General features: G+C 35.0%; 2 non-coding genes across 2 annotated transcripts; both read right to left on the reverse strand.

The window, feature by feature from the left end:
* Positions 1 to 661: 661 nt before the first annotated feature.
* Positions 662 to 735, reverse strand: TRNAN-AUU (transfer RNA asparagine (anticodon AUU)). The gene has a single exon. It is a non-coding gene; the product is annotated as a tRNA-Asn (tRNA).
* Positions 736 to 5,024: 4,289 nt separating this feature from the next.
* TRNAN-AUU (transfer RNA asparagine (anticodon AUU)) lies at positions 5,025 to 5,098 on the reverse strand. Its single transcript has one exon. It is a non-coding gene; the product is annotated as a tRNA-Asn (tRNA).
* Positions 5,099 to 6,920: the final 1,822 nt, after the last annotated feature.

The raw sequence follows: 6,920 nt of genomic DNA on the forward strand, positions 1-6,920 counted from the left end.
TAATTGACAAAAACAAACTACATTGTCACCAGAAGAGCAATACAAAATGTACAAGTGATATATTAAAATCATCTTTCCAGCTTGAATTTCAATGATGCATTGGGGCAACGATTTTGGGAGAAACATCTTCACCCTTAAATAAAGATTTTCTTAATTCCTTACCTGTGTGATAATTAGATATCACCTTGTTTTCACATTAAACAGACTTCCACATGAGAAAGCAGCAAGGATGCAGTGGCGTTAATGTTTCCTGGTGTCAACCTGTATTATTTCAGTAGACATTGAAATGAGGATGCATCTTGCTGCCTTTCCAATGAAGCAAGTTTAATTTAGTAATAGGTGAAAAACCATCCCTACAACGGTGTTAATCAGAGACTTGGCTTTGTGGACACTTTTCAGAGAACAAATTTGTTAGCATAAAAATAAAGCCAGAAAATGAAGAGCTGTTTAATCACTCAGTTGGATTTTTTTTGCCAGCATATTTTTTTTCTCTGCAACCCACTGCTAAATTGTGCTTCCTAGCTGTTTTTTATAAAATCACTGAATCAAATCTAACTCTGATTACATCAGAGAAGGCCATGTACCCTACACCATAAGAGGGGGTTTGAAATTTTGACTTGTCTACTTAAATATCACCAAAATCTGATCAGAAGTTTAATTAGGTCCCTGGGTGGGATTGAACCACCAACCTTTCGGTTAATAGCCGAACACACTAACCGATTGCGCCACAGAGACACTTTGCAAAAAGTGCCTACTGACAAAGGCTAATAAGCATACATCTAGAACGTTTCCTAGAAAAACATTAAAAAAGTCAATAATCTGGAGAGTTTTTGTAAGATGTTTCTTCCATCAACTAACGAATAAACACATTGGTACTTTCCCATGATGAGTGAGTGCTTCAGGATCTCTTGCACTTACATGTGCAGCAGAGTACTGCAATGGAAGCATGCTGGACCCATAACCCAGAGGTAGGCAGATTGAAACTATCCTTTGCTATATGCATTTTTTTTGTTAATTTAAGTAATCAAAACTGGGATTGATATTTTTGCTCTTTTATTTTTACTTAAAGTACAATAACTTTTACCATTTTAATTTGTTTTAATAGTATATTGACAGTATAGTTTTCTTTCAAAAATCCACTTAATTTTCTTTACCCTGTTATTAAAATGGTAATTGACAAAAAAAACTACATTGTCACCAGAAGAGCAATACAAAATGTACAAGTGATATATTAAAATCATCTTTCCAGCTTGAATTTCAATGATGCATTGGGGCAACAATTTTGTGAGAAACATCTTCACCCTTAAATAAAGATTTTCGTAATTCCTTACCTGTGTGCTAATTAGATATCACCTTGTTTTCACATTAAACAGACTTCCACATGAGAAAGCAGCAAGGATGCAGTGGCGTTAATGTTTCCTGGTGTCAACCTGTATTATTTCAGTAGACATTGAAATGAGGATGCATCTTGCTGCCTTTCCAATGAAGCAAGTTTAATTTAGTAATAGGTGAAAAACCATCCCTACAAAGGTGTTAATCAGAGACTTGGCTTTGTGGACACTTTTCAGAGAACAAATTTGTTAGCATAAAAATAAAGCAAGAAAATTAAGAGCTGTTAAATCAAGCAATTTGATTTTTTTGCAAGCATATTTCTTTTTCTCTGCAACCCACTGCTAAATTGTGCTTCCTAGATGTTTTTATAAAATCACTGAATCAAATCTAACTCTGATTACATCAGAGAAGGCCAGGTACCCTACACAATAAGAGGGGGTTTGAAATTTTGACTTGTCTACTTAAATATCACCAAAATCTGATAACAAGGTCAATTACGTCCCTGGGTGGGATTGAACCACCAACCTTTTGGTTAATAGCCATACACACTAACTGATTGCGCCACAGAGACACTTTGCAAAAGTACATACTGACAAAGGCTAATAAGCATTCATCTAAAACGTTTCCTAGAAAAACTTAATAAAGTCAATAATCTGGAGAGTTTTTGTAAGATGTTTCTTCTATCAACCAACGAAGAAACACATTGGTACTTTCCCATGATGAGTGAGTGCTTCAGGATCTCTTGCACTTACATGTGCAGCAGAGTACAGCAATGGAAGCATGCTGGGCCCATAACCCAGAGGTAGGCAGATTGAAACTATCCTCTGCTATATGCATTTTTTTGTTTGTTAATTAAAGTATTCCAAAACTGGGATTGATATTTTGGCTCTTTTATTTTTACTTAAAGTACAATAACTTTTACCATTTTAATTTGTTTTAATAGTATATTGACAGTTTTGTTTTCTTTCAAAAATCCACTTCATTTTCTTTACCCTATTATTAAAATGGTAATTGACAAAAACAAACTACATTGTCACCAGAAGAGCAATACAAAATGTACAAGTGATATATTAAAATCATCTTTCCAGCTTGAATTTCAATGATGCATTGGGGCAACGATTTTGTGAGAAACATCTTCACCCTTAAATAAAGATTTTCTTAATTCCTTACCTGTGTGCTAATTAGATATCACCTTGTTTTCACATTAAACAGACTTCCACATGAGAAAGCAGCAAGGATGCAGTGGCGTTAATGTTTCCTGGTGTCAACTTGTATTGTTTCAGTAGACATTGAAATGAGGATGCATCTTGCTGCCTTTCCAATGAAGCAAGTTTAATTTAGTAATAGGTGAAAAACCATCCCTACAAAGGTGTTAATCAGAGACTTTGCTTTGTGGACACTTTTCAGAGAACAAATTTGTTAGCATAAAAATAAAGCCAGAAAATGAAGAGCTGTTTAATCACTCAATTGGATTTTTCTGCCAGCATATTTCTTTTTCTCTACAACCCACTGCTAAATTGTGCTTCCTAGATGTTTTTATAAATCACTGAATCAAATCTAACTCTGATTACATCAGAGAAGGCCAGGTACCCTACACCATAACAGGGGGTTTGAAATTTTGACTTGTCTACTTAAAGATCACCAAAATCTGATAACAAGGTCAATTACGTACCTGGGTGGGATTGAACCACCAACCTTTTGGTTAATAGCCGTACACACTAACTGATTGCGCCACAGAGACACATTGCAGAAGTATATACTGACAAGGGCTAATAAGCATTCATCTAAAACGTTTCCTAGAAAAACTTTAAAAAGTTAATAATCTGGAGAGTTTTTGTAAGATGTTTCTTCCATCAACCAACGAAGAAACACATTGGTACTTTCCCATGATGAGTGAGTGCTTCAGGATCTCTTGCACTTACATGTGCAGCAGAGTACAGCAATGGAAGCATGCTGGGCCCATAACCCAGAGGTAGGCAGATTGAAACTATCCTCTGCTATATGCTTTTTTTTTGTTAATTAAAGTAATCCAAAACTGGGATTGATATTTTGGCTCTTTTATTTTTACTTAAAGTACAATAACTTTTACCATTTTAATTTGTTTTAATAGTATATTGACAGTATTGTTTTCTTTCAAAAATCCACTTCATTTTCTTTACCCTATTATTAAAATGGTAATTGACAAAAACAAACTACATTGTCACCAGAAGAGCAATACAAAATGTACAAGTGATATATTAAAATCATCTTTCCAGCTTGAATTTCAATGATGCATTGGGGCAACGATTTTGTGAGGAGTATATCCTTTAGGTATCCGTGGACGGCCCCCGTTGCAGATCTCAGTCACAGTTGCAGGGAAACACCTTTGGCGAGGTGTACCGGAGAGTCACCACAGTCGACCAGCATGCAGACGGAAACGGCACCAAGGGATATTGCTTGCTCGTAAGCCGCTGATAACAGGAGGGACACTGATCTGAAGTAAGCCCCAATATCACCAAAATCTGATCACAAGGTCAATTACGTTCCTGGGTGGGATTGAACCACAAACCTTTTGGTTAATAGCCTTACACACTAACCAATTGCACCACAGAGACACTTTGCAAAAAGTACATACTGACAAAGGCTAATAAGCATTCATCAAGAACGTTTCCTAGAAAAACTTTAAAAAGTCAATAATCTGGAGAGTTTTTGTAAGATGTTTCTTCCATCAACCAATGAAGAAACACATTGGTACTTTCCCATGATGAGTGAGTGCTTCAGGATCTCTTGCACTTACATGTGCAGCAGAGTACTGCAATGGAAGCATGCTGGGCCCATAACCCAGAGATAGGTAGATTGAAACTATCCTCTGCTATATGCATTTTTTTTTTGTTAATTAAAGTAATCAAAAACTGGGATTGATATTTTGTCTCTTTTATTTTTACTTAAAGTACAATAACTTTTACCATTTTAATTTGTTTTAATAGTATATTGACAGTATTGTTTTCTTTCAAAAATCCACTTCATTTTCTTTACCCTATTATTAAAATGGTAATTGACAAAAACAAACTACATTGTCACCAGAAGAGCAATACAAAATGTACAAGTGATATATTAAAATCATCTTTCCAGCTTGAATTTCAATGATGCATTGGGGCAACGATTTTGTGAGAAACATCTTCACCCTTAAATAAAGATTTTCTTAATTCCTTACCTGTGTGATAATTAGATATCACCTTGTTTTCACATTAAACAGACTTCCACATGAGAAAGCAGCAAGGATGCAGTGGCGTTAATGTTTCCTGGTGTCAACCTGTATTATTTCAGTAGACATTGAAATGAGGATGCATCTTGCTGCCTTTCCAATGAAGCAAGTTTAATTTAGTAATAGGTGAAAAACCATCCCTACAACGGTGTTAATCAGAGACTTGGCTTTGTGGACACTTTTCAGAGAACAAATTTGTTAGCATAAAAATAAAGCCAGAAAATGAAGAGCTGTTTAATCACTCAATTGGATTTTTTTTGCTAGCATATTTTTTTTCTCTGCAACCCACTGCTAAATTGTGCTTCCTAGCTGTTTTTTATAAAATCACTGAATCAAATCTAACTCTGATTACATCAGAGAAGGCCATGTACCCTACACCATAAGAGGGGGTTTGAAATTTTGACTTGTCTACTTAAATATCACCAAAATCTGATCACAAGTTTAATAAGGTCCCTGGGTGGGATTGAACCACCAACCTTTCGGTTAATAGCCGAACACACTAACCGATTGCGCCACAGAGACACTTTGCAAAAAGTGCCTACTGACAAAGGCTAATAAGCATACATCTAGAACGTTTCCTAGAAAAACATTAAAAAATCAATAATCTGGAGAGTTTTTGTAAGATGTTTCTTCCATCAACTAACGAATAAACACATTGGTACTTTCCCATGATGAGTGAGTGCTTCAGGATCTCTTGCACTTACATGTGCAGCAGAGTACTGCAATGGAAGCATGCTGGACCCATAACCCAGAGGTAGGCAGATTGAAACTATCCTTTGCTATATGCATTTTTTTTGTTAATTTAAGTAATCAAAACTGGGATTGATATTTTTGCTCTTTTATTTTTACTTAAAGTACAATAACTTTTACCATTTTAATTTGTTTTAATAGTATATTGACAGTATAGTTTTCTTTCAAAAATCCACTTAATTTTCTTTACCCTGTTATTAAAATGGTAATTGACAAAAAAAACTACATTGTCACCAGAAGAGCAATACAAAATGTACAAGTGATATATTAAAATCATCTTTCCAGCTTGAATTTCAATGATGCATTGGGGCAACAATTTTGTGAGAAACATCTTCACCCTTAAATAAAGATTTTCGTAATTCCTTACCTGTGTGCTAATTAGATATCACCTTGTTTTCACATTAAACAGACTTCCACATGAGAAAGCAGCAAGGATGCAGTGGCGTTAATGTTTCCTGGTGTCAACCTGTATTATTTCAGTAGACATTGAAATGAGGATGCATCTTGCTGCCTTTCCAATGAAGCAAGTTTAATTTAGTAATAGGTGAAAAACCATCCCTACAAAGGTGTTAATCAGAGACTTGGCTTTGTGGACACTTTTCAGAGAACAAATTTGTTAGCATAAAAATAAAGCAAGAAAATTAAGAGCTGTTAAATCAAGCAATTTGATTTTTTTGCAAGCATATTTCTTTTTCTCTGCAACCCACTGCTAAATTGTGCTTCCTAGATGTTTTTATAAAATCACTGAATCAAATCTAACTCTGATTACATCAGAGAAGGCCAGGTACCCTACACAATAAGAGGGGGTGTGAAATTTTGACTTGTCTACTTAAATATCACCAAAATCTGATAACAAGGTCAATTACGTCCCTGGGTGGGATTGAACCACCAACCTTTTGGTTAATAGCCATACACACTAACTGATTGCGCCACAGAGACACTTTGCAAAACTACATACTGACAAAGGCTAATAAGCATTCATCTAAAACGTTTCCTAGAAAAACTTAATAAAGTCAATAATCTGGAGAGTTTTTGTAAGATGTTTCTTCTATCAACCAACGAAGAAACACATTGGTACTTTCCCATGATGAGTGAGTGCTTCAGGATCTCTTGCACTTACATGTGCAGCAGAGTACAGCAATGGAAGCATGCTGGGCCCATAACCCAGAGGTAGGCAGATTGAAACTATCCTCTGCTATATGCATTTTTTTGTTTGTTAATTAAAGTATTCCAAAACTGGGATTGATATTTTGGCTCTTTTATTTTTACTTAAAGTACAATAACTTTTACCATTTTAATTTGTTTTAATAGTATATTGACAGTATTGTTTTCTTTCAAAAATCCACTTCATTTTCTTTACCCTATTATTAAAATGGTAATTGACAAAAACAAACTACATTGTCACCAGAAGAGCAATACAAAATGTACAAGTGATATATTAAAATCATCTTTCCAGCTTGAATTTCAATGATGCATTGGGGCAACGATTTTGTGAGAAACATCTTCACCCTTAAATAAAGATTTTCTTAATTCCTTACCTGTGTGCTAATTAGATATCACCTTGTTTTCACATTAAACAGACTTCCACATGAGA

Source organism: Pseudophryne corroboree, unplaced genomic scaffold (assembly GCF_028390025.1).
Source record: "Pseudophryne corroboree isolate aPseCor3 unplaced genomic scaffold, aPseCor3.hap2 scaffold_1270, whole genome shotgun sequence".
Taxonomy (NCBI): domain Eukaryota; kingdom Metazoa; phylum Chordata; class Amphibia; order Anura; family Myobatrachidae; genus Pseudophryne; species Pseudophryne corroboree.